The sequence below is a fragment of the Rousettus aegyptiacus genome, unplaced genomic scaffold (assembly GCF_014176215.1).
Source record: "Rousettus aegyptiacus isolate mRouAeg1 unplaced genomic scaffold, mRouAeg1.p scaffold_m13_p_3, whole genome shotgun sequence".
Lineage (NCBI taxonomy): Eukaryota > Metazoa > Chordata > Mammalia > Chiroptera > Pteropodidae > Rousettus > Rousettus aegyptiacus.
The window spans coordinates 168,938,751-168,962,870 of record NW_023416306.1 but is presented as its reverse complement, the minus strand read 5'-3'; the positions used below and the strand labels follow the sequence as shown (position 1 = coordinate 168,962,870).

Below are 24,120 nucleotides of genomic sequence, written 5' to 3'. Positions count from 1 at the left end.
ATGTGCCTTACTTAATGACAAACACCCTCCATTCCATTAAAAGACTCAAGGAAGATACAAATTCTAGAGTCAGCTCTGCATCGACGTGACAAAAGCATTTCTTAAAAATGTCTCGCTGTGCAAAATTGTACAATAAAAACGACAGCATTACGAGGAAACAGGCTGGGGCATAACATTCAAAGACTCCGTCAATGGCACGTGGAAGAATAAAAAGATAAGACCTAAAAGAAAAGGTAACACACGTTAAATGGTTAAGAAAACGATATGAGTACTACAATCAATATGGCACTTTCCCTAAAAAAGAGGCTTGAGGTTCACTTGCAGAACTAGGTCCTGGAAAGGGTGAAGCTCGTGAGCTATTGTGAAGTAGGAGGAGAAGGGTTATCTGAAATCGGGAGAAAAGTTGTAATGTGAGAGGTGACTGGGTGACTCATAGTACATATGGTGAACTTTGGGGGGCGGGTAGATACTCGAGGGGCATGTGTGTGCGTGATCTGTGCATCTCTGTGTGGCCCCCTCCAGCTGGATGTAATTTTCTGCTTTCACCTAGTGTTTCTTGTGGAGGAAATGGCACACAGGCAAGTGCAGAATCTGTGTAATGTTCAAACTGTTGTGTAATAGATCAATCACATGGAAACAACTGCGCGTTTTCAAAACAAGCATTACGGCGGAACTGGCTGCATGTCAGTTATTTGAGGGACTCTCCTACAGAAAAACGAGGAGGCTGGTTCCCGGCTTCTCAAATGGGGGAGCCATGGGGAATAGCGTGGGGAATAGATAGGTTTCAGAGAAGGCGGCTCCAATCTGGATACGAAACACAACGTTGGAACACTTAGAGCCGCCTGACCACCCGTTTCCGTGGGAGGCAGTGGCTCCCATGTCTCAGGGGATGTCCAGGAGGGGACGGCCATCTGTAAGGCAGCTGCACGGAGGGAATTCTCGGTTGGCCTCTGAAAGTCCCACCAAGTGTATATATTTTTTCAAAAATAATAGTATGTTTTAAGTCGTACACATAGAGGCCAAGAAAATGTGAAAAGTCAAATACTAAGTCAATAAAATGTTCATCGTGCCCCCAAAATGCTAAATTTCTAGTGTGTGTATATGTGTGTATGTGTATCAACATGTTATCATATAAATTCGTAAATGAATTGACAATATTGTGTGGATAAGTCCTGGGTAAGGTAGCAGTAGCCTCTGAAACAGATGAACCCTCAACTGTCAGTGATTTCACACACTTCAAGTTTATTTCTTGCTTAACTTCCTTCTAAAGTGTGTGCTCCTGAAGGAAAGGGTGCCTTTCAAGTTCGCCATACTTTTTTTTTGATCAAGCCGGAGGCGGAAAGAGCATGGAAGACAATGGGAGAAGACCCACATGCCTCGTGGGAGGGGGGCTGGGCAGCGAAGTCTGCTGTGCGCTCGGGAAGACCTCACATTTTCCGTATCTGTCTATCAATGCCAATACGTTGAAACAAAGTCAACTCACTCCAGGGAGGGGAGAAATAAAGCCGGCATTTATTACGCACCTATTATATGCTTGACTCCAACCCTTGTACATGTGCACAAGTTGTTTATTTAATAATTATTATAATTACGCTGGCATTGGATAGTGCTCTTCCCATTTTGGGGTGGGAAAATGGAGATCAGACAGAAGCAAGTTGACAAGATATTGTTATTTATATGTCAGAGACAGGACTCGAACTCCAAGCAGGAGATGTCCGTTCCTCCTCTTCCACTGTGGCCCTTTTGGAGGAATTCAACTGGTAGCTTTGGGCTCAGGTGGGAATGAGCCTTCGGTTAGCAAGATTCAGACATACCTGGACGTGTCTTCAGAGATGGGGAAGAAAGAGAAGAAGTGAGGGGACCTAGACATTGGGAGGGAGCTGGTCTTCAGTTTGCTTGTTCAACGAGTATATTTTGAACATATGGCTTATTATCCACCCCGCCCTCCCCAAAAAAGTGCACAGGCTGAGTACTCAGACAGAGCTCAGTTTCCAGACTCTCCTCAGCCCCTTGCGGCCTCCTAACTTCTGTTAAGCCAGCCACCCTCCTTGATGTCCAATCCCTTCAACTAAAAAACAGATAATCAACAAATAATCTTTCTTCTCTGCAATGAGGTAATCCTGTGTTAATACAAAGCATGCAAGTGAATGCGTTTTTAAGCCCTTCGTTGCTCCATAATTATCATCATTACAGAAAAGAGCCATTTGTTTTGCAGGGGAAAAAAAAGAACAGAAAAATCATACCCAAGGTGTTTATGAGGAAAATACAAAAACTTGATTCTGAATGTAAAGGGAGGGAAAAAAGAGTCTACTTTTCCTCCTGCTGTTTCAATAATAGCTATTAATGTTTTTCAGTCTTAGAGATTGGTCCTGGAGACTTACTTTTCTGAGGTCTCGTTGCAGCTGAAAAGCCCCATGGGAAAAAAATTTCTGGCAATCTAAGTTAATAAACTGTAAACCAACTTTTTTTTTTCTCCAAAGATAAAGAAAAGAAATCAACCCGACAACCTTTGACAAAATGATTATGTTAGTTGTAAAATTGCCAAATGCTAGTTAATACATACGTCAAGGCATTTGGGTGGGAAACAAAAAATATATATATATATATACACAGAACCAAGGAACTTATTTTGTAACTATCTTCTTTTGTTGAATTTTCTTTCCCCAAGTTATAATTCTTTCCAAAGTCATCAAATATTTGGTGAATTTCTGATGATGCTTCGCCACAGGAGAAATCTTGAATTGAAGAAAGAGAAAAGAATTAGGGCTTTGTTCACCCTTCTCAGCAATTCCCTCTTTGTTGGCCTTCTTTGCCAGAGAGAATCCGCTTTCAGAATGAAGGGGGCGGGTGGGCAGTGGTCACCATCCTCCAGGATGTAATATAACTCATCATCTAATTCTCTCAAGTAGGCTAGAGCACAGATTCCATTACTTCCTATAACAATGAAGAAAGCAAGGCTTAGAGGAGCCGAGACACCCACGGCTGTGACAGCATTAGTGAGTACCCACACCAGAACTCCAGCGCAGGCCTTCAAAGGCCATTCTTATCTCTTAAAGAGATTGTTGGGTGCCTAGCCTCACGAATCCCACCAAAATTGGACTGTCTTATTTTTTGTTGGGTGTATTATTCAGGGTTACCCAGAGAAATGGAACTAACAAGATGTATATGTTTTGAAAGAGAGAGAGAGATTTGAAGGAATTGGCTCATGTGGTTGTGGGAGCTTCGTAAGTCCAAAATCTGCAACGTAGGCCAGCAGTCTAAAGACCCAGGAAAGCGTTGTAGTTCAAGTCCAAAGACCATCTGCTGGCATAATTTCTTCGTGTTTGGAGGAGGTCAGTAATCTTTCTATTCAGACCTTCAACTGATTGGATGAGGCCCACCCACGTTATGAAGTGCATTCTACTTTACTCAAAGTCCACTGATTTAAATGCTAATCTTATTCACAAAACACCTTCACAGAAACATCCAGATTAATGTTTAACCACATATCGGGGCATGTGGGCCCAGCCAAGTTGACACATAAAATCAACCACCTCATGGGCATCATACATGATGAGATCCAAAGTGAAAAGAGAAAATTCCCCGAGTCCAGAACAGAAGCACTTTCCCTTGTTCAGAAACCTCTTGCAATTTCGCGTTTGCATGGCATCCTGTCAAGGCTGAGGGTCATTGTTTCCAGGAAGTGATGAAGACCCAGGCAACAAAGAACACAGAAGTAACAGAATTTTTTTAAAAATTATATGTGTGTGTGTATATATATATATATATATATATATATATAAAGACAGGCTATCATCTATGAACCCTAGATTACTTAAATAGTCTCAATGCTACATATTTTATTTGGAAAATAAACACCATAATGCATGATGGTCATAAAGTCCACAATGCATGATCATCCATCACCAACACGGTCCTCTTTATGAACTTTCTTTTCTTTTTTTTTTTACGTTAAACTTTATTTTCTTTTGACAAGGAAAATTGTTACTTAGGAGCTCCATAAACTGTCGATACCGCAAAGTGTGATCTTTGCCTTGCGGTCGTCTGCACAAACTGACACTGAGCGCACAGCTCTCCCTGGAGGCAGGTGCCGGATGGCCTGGCCCACACATGTCACTAGAGTTACCTGCACGGCTGTCACTACCTTTACAATTGGGTATTGTCACTTGCATTTTGCAGATGAGGAAACGGAGACTCAGAGAAGTAAGGTAGGTTTCTTAGGAGCACACAGCTTGTAAATGGCTGCGTGGGGCTGCAAGCTCACGCCTATCCGTGCTGAAACCTGTGTTAATGACCACTGGGTAACCTGCCTCTTTCCTAATCTTTTCCCCATTATTTTTTCTTTTGTCTCTATGATCTTTTTTCCCTGTGCTTTTACAGAAAAGTACCTCGGTTTAGAAACATTTCTTTAATTCAAAATAAAGACTCCACCTCTAGGCTGCTGGAATATTGTGTGTCTGGATCTGGGTGGTCAGGTGAGTGTGCGCATATGTAAAGATTCATCAGGCTATGTATTGGATTAACAAGCTGTAGGAAGGCATATCAGGCCTCAGCACAAGAACTGAAAACCAAAAGATGGAAATTTTTTTTTAAAAAATGAACAGCAAAAGACAAAAGAAAGCAAAAGAACAGAGCGACAAAGTCAGAATCACAGGATCCTAGAAAGCACGCGCACGGCAATGCACATCGGCGCTCGGACTCACGGAAACTTGTTGCCTTTGCTCCGATGCATTTGCCACATGACACGTGCCCATGGGTGTTCTCACCGTCCCCCACAGGACCATGAGCTCATCAGGGACAGTGCCTGGCACATTTTGTCCGCGAACACAGGCTTGTGGGGTGAGTAGATCGTTTCTCTGCTTTGATTCATTTCATTTGTACAAGTTAGCCTGGTATGAGTCAAAAACCTCATCATCTATGCCGACGGGCCCTTGGCGAAGACATTTATTACGCACCTTAATTGACAAGGTTATTTCTTCCCAAATTGCCAGACACCCACCTTAATCTTCGTAATAATCCCTTTCTTACTCCGATAAATGCCCACTCACCTAAAACACACTGGGTAATGATGTTTATTACTCAACAATGAAAATATTGTTATTTACGGTTATAATCAGCGTGCCATCAAATATAAATGCTCATGTTTGGTGAGACCCTCTCGACTGATTGTTTATGTAAATGGAAGCATTCGCTCATCATCACATCCATTTTGGGAGGAAACAATCAGCCGGCACGTTGTTTCTCCCTGTAATATCTTTTTAATATTCAGTTCACTGGAAGCCAATCTGCAACAAAAAGAAAAAAAAAAGGAAAGAAAAATTAAAGGATGTAAAGCTAAATTTAAATCTATAGCGAAACAGAGTTGTCATGCCCTGTATCCTTTGGCACACCGCAGGCGGGAAATCAGCTACTGGTCCTCTTTGCTGGTAAACTTCAAATGGGCTTCCCATCAGGGATGCACTTGGCTGGAAAGATACAGCCTGTCCCAATGCCTCCCACTCGGCCCCACATGGAAGAGACCGCCATCCAGCAGACGTAACTGCTCCCGCTCTGCCACCAGCCAGCTTCACGATCTCAGGGGTGTCTCATTCACACACAGGGTCCTACGTAACTTATCTGTGCATGGAAAATGAGTTGAGCTGTAAGTTAGAACTCTAAAATATGGGTTCATGATGACTGTCTCAGTGGACAGATCTCAGTGTACTGCCAAGAAGGGTGAAAATGTCCTGGCTCTAACATCTGAGGGTCTAAGTTTACGATAAAAAGGGAGAGGCGCCCCTGGTTGTATTCTCTAAGGGGTTATACGCTTTTTCTGTAAAGGGCCGGCTAGTAATAGCTCTAACTCTGTAGTCCATATAGTCTCTGTTGCAAGAACCTGATTCTGTTCTTTTAGTGCAAAAGCAACCACAGAGAACACGCCAACAAACAAGCAGCTCTGTGTTCCAATAAAGCTTTATTTATAGAACAGGTGACTTGCTAAATTTGCTTGCTGACCATGAACCCTTAGCCATTCAAGATATTCTTTAAAAAAAATTCTCTGTGCAAATAAGTTGAGAAACACTTTACCCTTTGTCTCTCTTGGACATTTATCAAGCACATTAACCCCTTAAATGGACCGAGAAATCCTATTGCAAAGAAATTGTTGAAACGAGAATGTCCCTAAACTTCTCCGATCTTCCCTTGCTTCCGTCCCCTGTGCCCGCCCAAAGAACTCTTTCTCTGAGAGACACTATCCTGAAGTGTGTGCTCGTCAACAGGCTCTGGATGCTGAAAAAGAAAGAGTTTTTGTCCCTCTTTGCTAACCCTCTGTGAGCCATCTTCTGGGGGGACAGCAGTTGGGTCTGGGGTCGCTAACAGATCAATCAGGAAAGGCCCAGGATTAGCTGATTGGGATGCTTTGTCTGCATGGGCCAAAGACAGCCAAGAGGCAACCTGATGATCTAATAGAAGGATCCATTTAGGACGCTGAGCCTCGGTCTTCAGTGTGCCATTAATTAGCTTTGTGGGTCTGGGAAGCTATTTCACCTTTCAGAGTTCCATCTGCAAATGGCTTTTCTCGGTTGGAAAAGAAAGAGATTTGCTTGGGAAGTCCCCGAGGGTTTGGTTGTGTTGTCATGATTGCTCCAACTACAGATTTCCTTTATGTCAGTCTTCAGGGGGAGATGGAATATGGAAGCAAATTCGCATACGGAAATGAGGACCAGCACTTCCTTTGCCATGGGCTTCCCTTCTGGACTTTCAATTCCGTGAATTAAAAGGCAGGAATCTTCTTTCAGGACTCAGAACCATGAGGGGCCAGGCCCCAGCAGAAAGGCAAGGTCAGTGGACTTGCACTCAGGTGCAGAAGTCCTCATCTGAACCCCGGTTCTGCCTTTATTGCACGTGGGACCTCGCACACATTATCCACACTTCTTCTTCCTGGCCTCAGTTTCCCAATGTATCACTGGAGATGGCAAAGATCGAATAGTAACGTCTCAACCTTTGGAATAAGCAGAGGATATTATCACCGATGTCATTGCTCCTGCGATCACCGTGGCTGCTCTGCCCCAAGTATAGAAGGAAAAATGAAATTATACTGTGAGCATTAAACACTTAACATAGCTGACGGAGCCGCAGAGGGGTCGGTAATCATCAGAGAGTGTGTGGACCAGCCCGCTCCTCTGCAAAACGGGGGCTTTTAACACCCCCTTTCACCCAAAAACCCGCTGGGAGAATGATTCACAATGTCTCAAACATTATCAAATGTATCCGACACATTATATATATATAAACAATAGCGACGATGCTGCTTGCGGGACGCGCCTCACGTAGGAACAAGGAGCCAGCTTCGGTTCCTGCGGGAAAAATGTGCTCGACATTGCAGGGCAGTCTGTGCTACTGAGAGATATAAAGAAATTGGCCTCGAATCCAAAAGTTTGCAAGAATATTAAAAAAAACAACAACAACATGATTCTGCTTTCTCGAAGATGTATCCAATTGAATCTCCTTTCAAACGAGAGCTGAATGATTCCCTCATTCCAGTTAGGGCCCAGCTTCATAAATACCATCTCTGCACAGTGTATCATTTATTCAGCAGATATCATAATATATTCAGGGCTCCTCTTAGGGAGAGAAATTTCAATATTAGATAAAAATAGTGAGATGGCGGCGGTAACTGTGTTTGTCTGGTACACAGAGTAAATAGGATTGTTAGCGATTGCTAAAGGCTTCGGGAAAAGATAGGGAAGCGAGCGTAGCACGTGCCACGCGCCGAGCCAGGCAGCTGCACAGGTTTGAGGAAGCTTGATTACCTTCTGCCACCGTGTACTTCTAAGCGGACCGGGAGATGAGCTTCTCCTTTTTTATATTTTCTCATAAGAATAGCTGAATGTTATCCTAATTGGAAATCTGCTGAGATTTAGAAACAGGCTGGTATCGCCTCCTCTCCCCATCCCTCCATCCTCTCTCCCTCTCCCTCTACCATCCTCTCTCTCTCTCTCTCTCTCTCTCTCTCTCTCTCTCTCTGTTTCTCTGTCTGTCTGTCTCTCTCTCTCTCCCCGCCTCTCACTCTCTCTCCCAGTCACACAGACACACACATACACACACACGATAAAGTTCAATGTCACCAAGAGTCAGAGGTCTTGCCTAGGCCCTTACCACAAGCTGGCCACGTGGGTGTGACCGTTGCCGGCACCCTCAGCCCCTCTGAACACGTGCTCTTCAATCTGCAGTGGCAGAGGTCGGGCCGAAGACGCTCCGGGCCTTGCTCATGTCCTATAACTTCAGAGCTCACCTATCTCAAGCAGTAACCGCACGTGAGCCTGGTCGTGTGCCGCGTCTGCATTCACCCATGGGATCCTCTCAATGCCCTGGGGGACAGGCAATGTTAATCTTTCTATTTGACAGATGAGAAAACCAAGGCACAGAGAATGGACCTAATAGGCTCAAAGCCACCTCTGAGAAGTGACCCAGCCAAAATTCCTGCTTCGGCCACGTGGTTCCAAAATGCAGAACAGAGAACACCACACCACCTCCTAGGAGGCGCAGATCCATGGTGAAAGAAACATGGTCAGACACGAAAAAGCAGTGGCTCGTGTATATTCACTAAAGAACACGTGAACAGCCATTTGTGTGCAAAACACTGTGCTTGGCACCAAGAGAATCAAAGCAGAGTCCCATCGTGTCGCCGAGAGCCCTACAGCTCAGTAGGAAAGAGTGGACCTGGGCAAAGAGAGATGCAATTTCGGGGAAGAAGTCAGAACAGGAGAAGAGACCCTGCGGGTCCCAGACAGCGGGCGAGGCGCCCAGACCCGGAGGGGCCAGGACGTGCTGATGAAGGATGCCCCGGGCATGGAAACGGGGAGCAGTGAGCAGGCCAGGCGGAGGGGGCAGTGGGCAGGAGCACAGGGCAGGAGAGCGAGAGGAGGGCGGGCTGTCGAAACGGGGGCAGGAGGTGCTCGGGACTCCTTCCTGCAAGACCCGGGAGAAGGAAAGGCCGGGGCAGCGGGCTCGGGCTCGTTCCTCTATGGCGCCGTGTCCGTTTCTAACGACGCTGAGTGCCCGTGGAGGGCGTGTGGTGGCTTTGCGACATCCGTCCAGGATTCTCAACCGAGTTGATGATGAGCAGGGTTGGAGGCAGAGAGAACCTGTCGTTATCACACTTATTGAAGGCCCCCGAAGCCCTATGAGGGTCCAGAATGCCTCGCTTTCTGGTCTTCTGGGTGCGGACACCATGGATTAATATCTGAGAACGTAGAATCTCAATTATTGCGACGAAGTCACCGCCTGTTCATTCCCCTCGGCTCTTCTTCCGAGGCTGCCCATCGGACCAACGGGGGCGTAGGACGTGCCTCTCACTGTGCACGGTCCTGCGCGTCTTCCCTCCGCTCTTACGCGGGGCCCAGCGGGGAGCACGCGGGACGGTCGCAGTCCGCGGGCCTGGACCCCACTCTCCCAGCCGTGGTTCTGGCCTCATTAGGAACTTCTTTGTTTTGGGGACTCAGCACTCATAGCTTTTGCATTGTTTTCTCAAGCGTTCTGACAGTTGCAAAACCGAGAAGCATGGCTCAGTCCTGCTGAGGGCTCAATTCTAGTCTCTCGAACGAAGAGGATGAAATCCCATATGTAGGGAGATGCCCGATCTTTCCTGTTCTATTCACTCGCCTTCAGGACTAAGCTCCCAGCTGCAGTCTAGTCCGTGCAGGTGCGTGGTGTGTGTGTGTGTGTGTGTGTGTGTGTGTGTGTACACGCATGTTTTGCTTCTGACTCCTGGAGAGGCCTCTGGCCTGGGCTGGATGCCTTCATATACACATTTTGACTCAGCCCTGCGATTCCTGCAAGGTCGGCTTTCTTATCTCCACTGACACACGAGACAGCTGAAGTTCAGAGTTATTACATAGTGCAAAGAAATATAGGACATAGTTTAAAAAAAAAAAAAAGTTCCAGACACGAGTGCATCTGATTCCCAAGTTTTCTTTCCTCCCGTCACACTTGGTTTGATTGTCCCGAATAAAGAAAACACAGCATGTGAACGGAGAGCGTCGAGTTCAGTTTCAGCATCTGTCCAGTGGGATAGTAAAAGGTAACTCAAACGTTGACCGAGAGTACCAAGTTATCCGTGGTTTGAAAATTGCAGGGGATAAGTAGGTGCCTGCAAATGTTAGTTGAATTTAAACCTGGATCTTCTGCTGCTGCTGGGTAGATAAAGGAAGAGGCTTGAGCCTTCGAATGGCCCTGCCAAGTTCACACAGCTCATTAACGGCCTTTTAACGTCAGCTGGAGAGCAGAATGCCCGGCAAGGCCAAGCACCACGAGGTCCTAGGCTGGCTTTTCCTTCCCTCTCATCTTCTAATCCCATCCTCGCCCTTGTCCACTTTCTGTGAATTACTGGGTAGAGAATGAGAAGAAGAAAAAAAAATGAGAATCCGGAGACCTGGGTTTGCATGTCCTACCTCCTTTTCTTCTCTGTGACTCTCAAATGGTCTCTTGAAATGAAATTCAGTTTCTTCCTCCATAAAAAGAAAAAAAAAAGAAAAGAAAAGAAATCGGAGGGAACTATTTTGAGGTTGCTAAACCTTCACATCGCCCCTCCTTTCCTTCATCTTACCTCCTTCTGCGGTCCCCTACCGTCAGGACACCCAAAGGACACGGGCAGAGGCTCTGCCGGCACCCCCAGAGAGAGCATGGGAGCTGGATTGCATCTCAGCATTCCCCAGGGAGATTTCGGGCCACGGCGCTCAGGCTCAGCTGCCGCAGAGGGACTCTGAGAGCCCGCGTCTCCAGGACACAGCGTCACACCAGCCGGGCCTCGGACGCCCACAGCGTGAGCCGTGACTCACGCTGCCTACTGTCCTTCTCTGGGGCGCAGTGCTCCCTGCTGCTCCTCCCCAAGCAGCCAGCGGAATGTGCAAATAAAGGAGGGAAGATGGGACCGAGGGAAAACGGAAGAGAGGACAGGAAGGAAGACGACACAGCGCCAGCGGGAGCCACCGAAAGAGACGCAAACAAGCAGGAAGGCAGAAAGGGAGGCAGGAGCGTGACCCGGGGACCAAGTCACAAGCGCGGGCGGGAATACGTCGCGGGACAGAGATGCCGGCAGCGCGAACCCCTGGGCTTTGCCGTTTTGAGTCTCGGATTTAGAATGTCTACGAAATTAAACTGGAACTTACACACGCGCCAAACGCGTCCCCTTGTCCCCACGCTTTCTTCCCTGGGTCCTCGGTGTTTTTGGTGGCGGGGGTGGGGGGGGGCGATTCTTTTCCCCATCACCAGGAGGACGCTGAGTCTCACATGAGATCATGTTCCGGGAACACCTAGGGAGGTAGGTGCCGGCCGGGGCCTGCCCTGCTTCAGAGCCCGCCTCCCGATCCAACCCCGCCCCGACCCTGGAAATCTCAGATTCGCGACTGACCTCCAGAGTGCGGAGCTCACTTAGAACGCGTGAAGGAGGATGGTTCTCAGCTGACACCCCATCTGAGCCTGACAGACACCCCATCCGACTTGGGGGCCGGGCCCCAAATGCTCCAGGAACATATATGGATATTTCATTATAGCCCAGACAATCAACATCTGCGGGAAAACCACACACCTAAGAGGCTCATAGGACTGAGACTCTAACAATTAATGGATGTTAGTTCCTCAGTTCATCGTCTCACCACACATATGCCAAGGGCTGGGGGTATACGCGGTGGGGACTATACGACATTAAATCATGACAAGCTCTGTCCTCCAGGAACGTAGCTGTTAGTGAAAGACGTCATGGACCTGTTTCATATCTCTAAAAGAAGGTTTCAAAAAGGAAGCAAAGGAGGAAAAATGCCGGCGACCTGCACGGTCTGGCTTTGATATGAGCTTTAATCATCCTGGCCTCTTCTACGGTCCAGCTTTAGAGTCCAGCCCCCTTTCAGACCCTCACTTTCCTCATCTGTAAAATGGAGCAAGCAAGAGCCACGTCGCCCAGTTGCCAGGCAACGTCTAGGTGATCCACTCGAGGGCAGGCGCCGATTCGGCATCAGGCGCCCGATAAGCATCCATGTCCCGTTCCCGTTCCAAACGTGGGTGTCTTCCTCGGTTTCGATGTGATGCTATTTTCTTATCTGTGTCCCTCCCCTTCCGTTCTTAACAAGTATAACAAAAGGGACAGTGAACCCGGTAGGGAAAACATGTTGACGTAGAACAAATTCTGAAAACGTCTCTTCCCAAACGGTGCGGCTCGGCGCTGGCGAGGTGACCCGGGCCCCCGCCGCCCGTGCAAACACAGTGCCGTGGAACCACGCGGCTCGTTTACGCGCCGAGCGCCGAACAGGTGCCTTTCCACAAACGACGCCGATGAGGAGACACTCGGAGGTCAAGGCCAGGCACCTGCGAGGGTTTCCTGGACGACGCGAGCTCATGTTGGCCTCACCTGCCGGCCAAGACCGAGCTAGGGATCCCCCAAGGCAGAGCCTCCTCAGCCTCCTGCGCCTCCCTCCACGGGCCACCAGACTCGCCGGCCAGCGCCGCCGGGACGGCGACGCTCCACGCAGACGCTGAGCGTTTTTGGAAGGTCGCACAGCACTTTCATTTTTTTTGCCCCCAATCAACTCCATAAACGTAACTAATAATTCCATTCGCCGCATGACAAACCTCCTAGCTCACGCCGAAAGCCACTTAAATGGAACGGGCCATAAAAATTCCCTCCTAGGCCTGCACTGGATGCCGTCGTTAAAAAAAAAAAAGGGGGGGTGGGGGGGGAATGGATGACAAAGTGAAACAGAAAACGCCGTGGTTCTTTCATGCGAAGATTACATTTAAACATAGCCGGCTAACCGTCTGCACTTTTCGGGGGGCGGGGGGGGGGTGACGTCTCCAAACGCATTTAGATTGATGCAGGCTGGGGCTGCATTTCCCGTGCTGAGTAAACAGTCAAGTATTCTTAATAGGGATTGCAGTTTCTCGACATCTGCCAGGGAAAGGGGAATGGCGAAACAACCATTTAGAGTGAGATTGGTTTCGTTAAATGCATTTAAATTCCGAGATTAGTGGTGTTCTTTCGTTTTCAATTAGCATTTACTTGTAGAAAGGTTACAGATGAGAGGGCTGGGGAAGAGATGCGGTGGGGTTTTTTGTTTTTTGTGTTTTTTTTTTTTTTCCCCTGGCTGAGAGGGCAGGGAAACAGATTTACTAAAACAGGAAGAAAACATTAGACTTAAAAGAACCCCATACCGGTGCCAAAGCGAGATGGCAACTCTCGAAGGGGGAAAGCGTTCAAAAACGAAATAAAATAGGATAAAAATAACGCGAAGCCGGATCCAGATTTGAGGTTTCTGTCCTCTGGGGAGGGAAAAAATCAGAAATTGCTTTAAGAAAATAGAGAGATTTGTATTTTCCTAGCCAGTTCCTAAGTGAAATCTGCGCTACTTCCCAGATATATGCCGTGGTTCTGTTTGAGCTGTAACCAGCTCCATTTTTTTTCCCCCTCTTTTTTTTTTTTTTTTTTTTGATGGAAACATAAACAGAGACCAAAAAAAAAAAAGTAGGGAATGTTTCACCTGTTTTACTGCCATTAAATAAACCTTCATCTGCTACCAAGCTGTTTTGGGTGACATTTGTTAAATAAATACATTTTGTGGGAGACTGGAGCACTAAAGCATAGAGAGGAATTCTCCTAGCTTCTCGGCACCCTAACCCCGCGGTAAATCCAGATTTCCCTTTCCACATAGGTATTTTATGTCTAAATTTACACAGTTACGACCCAGCGTTAGTAAGGTTGTTATTAAAGTTTCTTTCCCCTCTCTCTCTCTCTCCTCCCTCCTTTCCTCTTTCCCTCTTTCCTTCCCCGCAAAGCATCTCTATTCAGTAGTTGTATTTTTTTTTTAAATCAGAGACAAATTCAATATTTGTTTTGTATGTCCACACAGATTTAATTGTTTAATCTATCAGCGTGTGTATCTTGAGCCTGTCCGCAACCTTTAAAATACTGTTCGGTCATTATGTTTATTTTTAAATACATATGTCTAATCTTTGAATATTACCACTTTTAGTTAAAAACTAATAGATTAAATTAAACATTGAACGTCCATTAAAGCTGTTCTCTGAGGTATCGCTGTGGATACCGTACAGGCTCCAAAATGGATTAACATTTCCGGTGACTTCTCTGCAGTTTTGCTGGAATTATGATACGGGGGAGTGAGGCACAGGAGCTCTGGACATGGAGTGCTGAAGCTGCACTGGCCAGACAGCCGGATGCAGCTCAGTCCCCAGCAAACGGAGGGCCCTTTCCATGATCGCCGAAGAGATGTGCAGTTCTAGAACATTCTGTCACCAGACTGTGGGCACCAGGATGCCTCCATAGGCGAGGTTCCTCTGGCTTCTCAGCTTGCTTCCTCCGAGAAATTTCATATGCTGATTCTTTTCAATTATCTGTCAATTTTCAAAATGCAAATAGAAACAAGCATGTCATCACTTTGGTACTCACCAACTGATTCCTTCCAAGCGCCCAGACCATGAGTGAGCGCGGTTCAATATGTTCTCTTCCTTTTTTTGAGTGGAATTACTATTACTGAGCAGATTTTGGTCAGCTTCCAGGAACCCAGTGTGTGGAGAGGCAGAATTTTATTTTAGATGCACAAGTTGGTTTGAAAAAACGTGAACTTAGCCCAACTATATCTTTGTTTCATCTTTCTTGCTAGACATATATTATTTTTCTTAAAAAAAAAAACATTTCTTCCACTATACACATATGCACATACACACACAATTTTAGCCAAATTAGGATTACTGCTTAGAATGTTTTTAATTCTTCTACATACTTACAATACAAAGAGGTATAAAGAAAAAAGAAAAAAATGTTCAGTAAACCCAAGACAAGATGATAACCAATAATAAACATTTTGGCCTCATTTCTTTTCATCATCTTCTATATATATACACATTTCACAGAGCTGAGTTCACTGCATTTTGCCCTCAGCCTCATCAGTAAACATTTCCTTATATCATTAAATCATATTTATTTACATAACTTAATACACATATACAACACTTTACCTAATCATTCACCTGTGTGGGGGCATTTTGTAGTTTCCTTCTTTTTTTCCTTTTCCTTCTTCATGATTACAGCACTTAAATAAACCAATTCATGGAAAATAGCTGTCTATGTTGGATTACTTTCTTAGAGTGGATTCCTGGAAGTAGAATTACCAGGCCAAAGGGCACCAACATATTTAATGTTCCTGACGCATATTGGCAGATTGCCTTTCGTAAAAATTATACCAATTTACCCTCCTGCGACTAGCGTATAAGTTCCTGTTTCACAGCATCTCCTCTGTTCCAAGATTTTTTTTTTAATGTCTGCGAATTCTAAAGATTAAAAAAAAAAGGTGACTTTTCCCTGAAATAATATTTAAAACACACCGAACGATAGATTTATTAATATGTTTTAATATTTTATTTTGTCATGAAATTTAAAAGCTTGCATCTAGGATGTTTTTGGACCAATAAACACTATAAAATCACAGGGCTTCATCCCACAAAGTAAGTTGTATTGTCTGAAACCTGGAGCATGTTGCCTGCAGCCGGAGAAGCTCTTCCAGTCGGGGGACTCTTTCTGGAACCGGGTCATACTCCTTTTCTGCATATAATTTAAGGCAACTTGCACTAGATTTTAAACGCTTGAATTAGGGCACTTTGAAGATGGGCGTTTCCATGACCTCGTATTACCAGGCTTGGTGCTTTGCCAAAGAGGTAAGGTGGATGGTGCCCTTGGCCTTTGGACAGACACTTTGAGTTCAAAGAGGAGCGTGAAGAGATGCTCGAGAACCTGGTGTAAAACAGTCTTTTTGAGGCTGAGCCACAGGAGAACACTCAGCTAAGCAACCAAGAGAGGCAGCGAGAACAGTGGAAAGAGGCAAAGAAAACATCGCCATGAAGCGAAAATGCAAGAAAAACCTTCTCCTGCCTCAGGACTCACCCAGGACCACCCAGACATCATTGAAAAGCACCTTCCTGCTCCGCTCTGCAAGGATCGAGAAGGAGAGAGTCAGTCAATAAATGCTGCTTTTGTGTAAATGAGCATTATCCCTCCAGGCGACTGTGTTTTCCAACTTAATGAAGTCGATCCTATTCCGGGACGTTTTCTTCTAGACCATCCCGTTTCCCTCTAAGAATCCGCATGCGACCAACCTGAAAGGTCTCAAAATAGCTTTAATAACTGAAGGTGGGGTTTTTTTTGTGGTCAGGGGAAAAGATCAATCACTCCCTGAGCAAATTTCAACGTGCAAATTAGCACCCAAAGCGACTCCGTGCATGTGACCCTCATCATTCATACTTCATCAGAAACTGCCAGCAGCAGCAAAAAGGCGTTCAGTCCTGAGCCACTAATTATTCAAAACCAAAAAAAAACAAAAAACAAAAAAAAAAAGGTGGAGGGGGCCACGCTATAAAGAAAAGGAAAGAAATCCAGGCAGCACCTACTCAAAGAAATGCGCCCCTTGCCCAAATCTTCAATTCCCCCGTCAGGATTTTTTTAAACCGAACATACCCTCTTGAGACGATGGCATTTTTTTTTTATTGCAAGAATATTCCTTCCAGTGATCAGTTCCCCGCTTAATGAAGTGTCCCCTAAATTAAATCTACCCTTTCTGAAAGGTTACTCCCCAAACAAAATGAACAGGAAAATGCTTCTAGTCCATATAAATGTCATCTTGCCCTCCAGTAAATCTGTTTTAATCACTACTTTTAAGGAAGCAACCCAATTGGATAGGAGGGAAACTCAATTACTCTCTACAGCGAGACAACTGTCAGTGGGGGTCACAAACAGTGTCTTTCGGAGGAGCCTTCCTCTGGAGAGATGCAAGACACACTTTGTTCTGCGAACGATTTGTCCTTGTCCTTTTTCTTGCTGGAGCATCACCTCCCACAAGGAGGAGAAGGAGAAGTGATAGCCATTGAGCACTCGCTGTACCAATGCTTGTTCATGCACACGTCCTCACCAATTCCTTACCACGAGACTATTGGAGAACTCTTTTCCCTTCTCTTTATAGAGATGGAAGTGGGGTCCACCTTCAAGGGCATCTGTCCAGAAAGAGAAGAGGAGAGACTTACACCCAATTCTGCCCCATTCCAAAGGTTCTGCTCTGGCTATGAGGCACCAACTCTGTTTTTGCCTGAGCTTTATACGCCCATTTAAAAGAAATAGTCGATGTAGGAGGATGAATCAGTCGCATGACACCTGAAAGAAGAGTGGGGCAAACCTGCTCCCCGACACTTCTTCAGAGATGCTCCTGGTGGCCACAGGATGCTAATGAACCCAGAGGCCTGGAAGAAGGGGTGAACCTGGGACGAGGCTTGCTCACCCTGCACTGACGCTTCAAGGTCAGCCAAATCCGGCTCTAAATGACCACTCTGAAGGGTTTAGGTTGGAAAATGACAAACAGCAGGTGCCTCCTGAGGCTGAGTCCAAACAAGCGTGTGCCTTGGAAGGGGCTCTGGCGAAGGCGCTCAGATGCTTTGCAAAGCTAACGTGCAGAGACAGTCTTCAGTGCTTATGCTTTTTGGAATTAAGTTGCATGACTGTGCCTTGCTCTCTCAAATGTGTAAATGTGTAAATTATGCTAAAACAGATTGCCAATGCAAGTTGAAGAAATAAAAAATATGGTGCACTCTCACGGTAAGGGTGCCGGGGTGTGGCTTGCTGCCTGACGTGACAGGCAGCCTCCAAAGTCCTCGTTCTTGGGGGTTCTGGAAAGGATTATTAGAAAGGAGAAATAAAGTGAAAAGTAGTTAGATGTCCTTTTTAAGGGCCCCTATTGCATCTGAACACAATCTCTTTTACTGGCACGAAAGAGGTTGTGTAAATCATGTATGTTATATAAGTCCTGTTTCCAAGTCATATTTCATTTCTCCAATTCACCATCTCCTAATAGAAATACCATAATCACATGCCACATCCTGATCCCTAAGAGGCTCAAGAATAAAAAGATGGGGAAACACCTCCACCATCATTAACTCCAGTGGGGGGTGTGTGTGTGTGTGTGTGTGTGTGTGTGTGTTCCTGTTTCTCATTTTAATGCTGCCTCGGTTTATTTCAATAAGGATAGTAATCCATTTATGAAAATGTCATAAGGCACGAGATAGCCCCTTTCTTCAAAGAAGTGAAAGGGAACACTTAGACCCTCCACTATTCCATAAGAGTGGATGCCAGTCATTTTCGTAGCCTGAAACTCTTTCATAAAATGAAGAAATGATCTGAAAACTGTGTTGGGCCAATAATGACTTTGTGAGTCATCGGGGCCAAAGACATTGCCTGTGCCCGATGAGTCGGATTTCTAAAAGACATCTAGAGTCTAGTCCTTCCACTGGAAAACCATAGACACCAGCGACTTCTCAAGATCACACAGTGACTCTGCTAGAATACGTCCTAACCTACCAGTAATGCCTTGCCCTGTGGCCTTCTCAGTACAGGTTACCATTTGGAGAGTCAATGCAATCACTTTGCACACTGAGCCAGACTGTAGTTCTTCAGCTTCCAAATGTGCTTGAAGAATTAGGTATGACTCGAGTTTCAAATAAAATGGATAACGAACACCGCAAGTTTTCCAAAAGGTCACAAGTTGCTCAATGAAAAGAAAGAAATTTAGATTCTACATTTATAGGTAGGTCTATACAACTTAGTCAAGAGGTGGGAACATGGTTCCATAGAAAGGCTTTGACACACACAGCCAGTTTAATTGGGAAGGAGATCTGGGATAGGATGGCCGACAATGGCGATGTCTGATTGTGAACAAAGGTTTCAACTGGTGTTAGGAACCTTCCAGATTTGCAATTTTTGTTCTCTCGTTTCTCCCTCTCTTTCTTTTCTATTATTCTCCTTTAATCTACTCTGATGAGAAAGAGACAAGATGCCGGAGGTGACATCTGAATTGGCAGTGCCCTGAAGGCCCATTTCCCCTCTAGTCTTAGCGGCGTCTACACTGCAAAGCGCCATAATGGACTCACGGAATTAACTCGTGCTCTGGTTAAACTCATGAAATTGTCGGCCTCTACGAAGAGGAAGGACAAGCACGTTCGCGTGAAGGACTTCGGGCCTTGCGTGGTGTTGGAAACTTGAATCGGATCGTTCCACATTCTTCTTACAGACACCGTCGCAAGCCCTGGCATCCCAACGTTTATATCAGGTAGCAGCATTTTCTGATTTACGCACAAAACTCCCAGGTTTCTGAGGGAATTCTAGCAGCCGAGCAAGCTAATCAGAAAGACGTGACATCCGAGTGAACCGAGTCCGCTATCCCTTGCTTTCCTTGCCCAGCTCAGCCCGTGATTTGCAACCAAGGATTCGTGATGCTCCAGTGCACTGGAAATTACCTAGAAACCTTAATAGAGACTCCAAGAGGGTTTGATTTTAAACTACCATCACTTATAAATAAATATAATCATTATATGAAAATACTTGGTCTCCACATCTGTTTGGCAGTTACTCTGTGAGTCTCGTGAGATCAAAGAGTATACATTTTATCTTTATTTCTTTTTAAAATTGTTACGGCCTCATCGCATGAGACGTTTCTCGAAGAGACATTTAACAAATATTAGGTAAATAAATGAATGAAGCATGAAAAAAATCAATCGAATAGAAAAAGACTAGTCGTTATAGAAATCAAGTAGACCACTGAGGATCTGAAACAGCTCTTTGCTCTGTTCCTGTTTCTATTTTTTTAAACGTTTTTTTTTTTTTTTATCTGCACATTCAGCATATGGTTTAGTTCATCTGGCCTTTCGATTTAAATATCCAAACTAAATCCCAAGAGACTATTATAAAAATTAGTATATCAATTAAGAAGTATGTCCTATAAATTCTTTAAGTGTCATTTTTATCGAAAGTAGCTAACTATACATAACTTTTGAAAACAAATCTTTGAGCTCCGGAGCACGCCCCGTGTGGCGGACGTCACTCTGAGCATCGCCATACGTATCATTTAATTGTCCCCTGGCAGTGCATGTAAGGCCAGCTCTCGCCTACCTCCCGACATCTCACTCCCAAACGGAGGGCCACGTCCAAGGTCACTCGGATAGTGGCGGAACTGGGATTTGAATTCACGTGTGTCCTTCTTTGTGGCCGCACATCCATGCAAAAATGAAATATTCTTTTTAAAAGAACTCAGAACTCTTGAGGATCAATCACGAGCGCTCCGTATTTACCCAGATGCTCTGTCAAAGAATGCCATTTATCAGGAAACTACTTCACAAGAACTTTAACAACTTAGCTTCTCGAGTGATTGATTTCGGAGTTGACTCTCATTAGATTCTTGCAGGCTATGTTTAGCAAAATGGATTATATAATCCATTTTTTTTTTGAACTGAATTTTTATTATCAAATATATTTTCTAGGCAACTAGTCATAATTGAACTTTTTGATGACTCCAACTTCAAAACTACATCTTACATAATTTTAAAATTCGGCACTAAAAATATGTTGAGAAACATAAATTAGCATTTCTAGAGGGGAAGAATGATGTATTATTCGAGTTTGCTCGGGAAGACTGGTGAACTGCAGGCCCTAACGTGGCGAAATCGCTCTAACACTTGCCAGCGTGTGACTGTAAATAACTAGGTTCGTCTCGTCAAGCCTCGGTTTTCTCATCTGTAAAATGGAAATAAGAAAAGCACACATATGTCCAAATTGCTTTTGAAATGTCCATGAGGCCACGGGAGAAATGGCTGCCAGAAGGATTTCTGAAACTCTAAAGCAAATGCAAGCTCTAGAAAGATCTCACCGAGCTATAAATTAGATCTGCTTTCTTTGTTGGCTATGGCGGGCCAAATTTTGATCAGCAGAACAACCATCGGTATCTACTGAAGAATCGATGCTCATCGGTCAGTCATTTTAAAGAAGTTCCTCAAAATGGCACTACCACCACAGAGCTATCCCTGTGACCACTCTTTTGTTTTCGGTCGAGTCCACCGTTTTTCGCTGTCAACCGTGGAAAGGTTAAGAACCTTTATTAAAAAAAAATATTATAGCTATGAACATAACCATAATTACCTTCCAATGATTAAGATGATCATAATTATATTCTCGTTCTGTCTTCCGTTTAAGAGATAGTTGTTGTGGGAGAGAGCCCCATGATGCCCTTGCGACAGTCTGACATGTACCATCCTAACCTGGCATTTTTCCAGCCGGGGTAATTGCATTCTGCTCACCAAAAACTCCCCGTAGTTCTCCCTGGAGAAGACCTCCCTCATTTCCTGTTCAAAGCTGGCCGCGCCGCGGGGCTGGCGAACAGCTGTCATGTCACTACCCAGAGGTGGCTGTGTTTCAACGCGGGTTGGAACAAGGCTTGGATATCACTATGGCCAAGGATCCAGAGAAAACCAGCGGAGTATCCAGGCATTTTGTTTTGCTCCTTAAAAAAAAAAAGCACTCTCAATAATACTTATCAATAGATGCTGTGACTTGGAGATAGAGAAAGAGGGGAATATGTCTTTATTTGTGCATGTATTTTAAAGTAGAAAGAGCTCATCGTTACATAAGGTCATAGATCTACATCTGCCACATCCCCGATCAGGGAACTAATAGTCTATTTTATTTTGATGCTTCATAGTTAAAGATCACCTACTGTACTCCTAATGAATTACTGAGTTGCTTGTAAGATTCTCTAGTTAGAGCAAAGTCGACATAAAACCTAGACCTCTTTCTGAACTGTGATCCTGCAGATGTATTTTTGAATGAGACCATGATTCTGTTTACACGATGTTTAGGGAAAGGGACGATGTGGATGTTTGTGGCTTCATGCAGGCCTCCCATAAAAAACCCCATGCAGAAGATGAAACACGACACCCGCTTTGTAATCCATCCAAGATCCTACCCCCAGTCCATACGTTTCATATGTATGTAATCAACTTTTATTGGTTCTTGAATTACATTCTGTGAGCACAGAACTCCCCTTTGCCAATTTGAGCACAATAGCAGAGCTTGAAAGTGTCGTTAATAAAGGGCCGTGTGGCTTGAGCACAGGGAAACATTTCTAAAAACTCTTGATTGTACCAGTTTATTTTGGTGGGAGCAAAGCTTTAGAGAAAATACTTCACAAAAACAGAAGACAGCTAAATGAACAGCTTGGTAGACTGAAGTGAGCAAACTTTGATTCATTCACTCATTTATGCATTCATTCTTTCTTTCTTTACTTCGCTAAGTGCTTCCGATGTGCAAAACGTAGCTTAAGCATACATGACTTAAATCTGGCCCTAAGGAACTCACACAGACGTGAACTAGCCCCAGCAGTGAAGAGACTGTGGAATATTATGCTGTGAGAGAAAAGCGTGCGATTACAGAGGGATGTTTCTAGAGGCAGCTGCTCATGCACACCGCATGGTCCAAGAGCAGAAACTGCCTTTCACCTTGGCACGATCAGGGTCTACATCAGGTTGGAGGAGAGGACCCACCCATCCCTCATGTCTGGATTCACACAAAGCAAGCTCAAACAATCCGATGGATGGCTACCAAAATGCTAATGGACTAAGCTTCGATGAGAAATCGACCTTCCAGTGACAGAATGCTCATGTTGACCAAAATTCACTCTCCGTAGGCAACTATACCAAGAAGTCACTGAAGCTCAAAGGTTGTTTGGTGACATGGCCATTGAACCCAAGCCAGTGAGGGTATGCTTCCAACATCTGGCTAGGAAAGCTTCATGCCTGTAGCACCACCAGGAGACACTCTGGGCTGAGGACCACTTTTGCTGAGACCATTCTCTCTCTTTTTTTTTTTTTACACCTACAGCACCTGGTCTTTCTAGGTGGTCTCCCATCCAAGTACTAATCAGGCCAGATTCTGCTTAGCTTCCGAGATCAGACAGGTTCAGGCATGTTCAGGGTGGCCTGGCCGTAGACTGAGACCATTCTTGGAATATTTTCTGGTCTAATTGGCTGGACTTCCTGTTCGTGACTCAAGTTGCTTACCTGTCAGGTTTTCCTCCTGATAAAAATGGCCAAAGCCAGAGGTGCCTACTACCTACACGATGACCTCATCCTGCCCTAACGCTGAGATAGTAATGTCCATTCTATGACTTGGGTCTGAGCTGTACCCAAAGCTTCAGTGCACATTTATGGTGAGCTGGTTTGTACTCTCGAATGGCTAACCCACCCATTGTGTACAGATGTGATTCTTTTAATTTCCAGAGGCAAACCCTGAAGCTGAGGTTAGGGAACATGCGTGATCTCTAAGAGGAAGCAAATTCTTGCGCAAACCAACCCACAGGCGTACACCCTTGTAGCTATGGTCTTCTTCCTTATGTCCCATTGGGTCTGGTTCTTCATTCTGTATCCTGCACGTGGAATTTCCACATCATTTGCCTCTCCCTGACCTTTCTTTCATTTCTGACAATTTCCTTCCCTGTTTTTACTTCCAAATATTTCTCGCAGATGCCTCTTTTTGATTATTTTCCCACTGTTGTCAATTGTGAATCAGTTCCTAGCTACTTCCACACTGATTTTTCATATGACATCGCTACCAAATCAACGCTCCATGTTTAACAAAGCACTTTCCAAACAAGATTCTTCATTATACTCCATACTCCTTAGCCTAGGTTTCGAGACTGTACAATTTGACCACCAGCTTACATGAAGCCAACCAAGAACATATTTCAATGTCTGAAGGTCCAAAATCTAGGGCCACTTTTACTAGTTCTGAGCTTAATAGAGCCATGTCAATGGTCTGAACCTCAGTTTTTAAACTGTAAGCTAGAAAGTAACAATGCCTCTCTCCTCTGGTGGCCGAGAAGACCTGAAGAGTGACTTTTGGTAGCACAACTCCAGTCCTGAGGACCTTTACCCTGTTTTCCAAGGTTCACTTTCCAGCTCGTACCCCATTTCTAAGGCAGACCTGAGGTCAATCCCCTTCCCTGGCTATAGGAAGACATCAACCTCCAATTCCATCCCCAGTTCCCCTCACTGTCTCTTCTGCATTTAGGTCAGAGGAGTGAATCTCATGTCTCTAAGGATTAGAAAAAGCACTATAACGTTAGCCAGAGGGGTTAATGACAAACCATGGGAGCCCTAAAATTAGAAAAATCTGGCCTTGATTCCGTAGGCATTGGGAATTCTGTAAAGTATGAACTAATATCACTATGATATGCTACCTTCTGAGGATTATTTACCCCTTACAAGTGGAAA

At 45.0% G+C, this 24,120-nt stretch overlaps 1 pseudogene; it reads right to left on the bottom strand.

Moving 5' to 3' along the window:
* Positions 1-22,720: 22,720 nt before the first annotated feature.
* LOC118600817 lies at positions 22,721-22,839 on the bottom strand (annotated as a pseudogene).
* Positions 22,840-24,120: the final 1,281 nt, after the last annotated feature.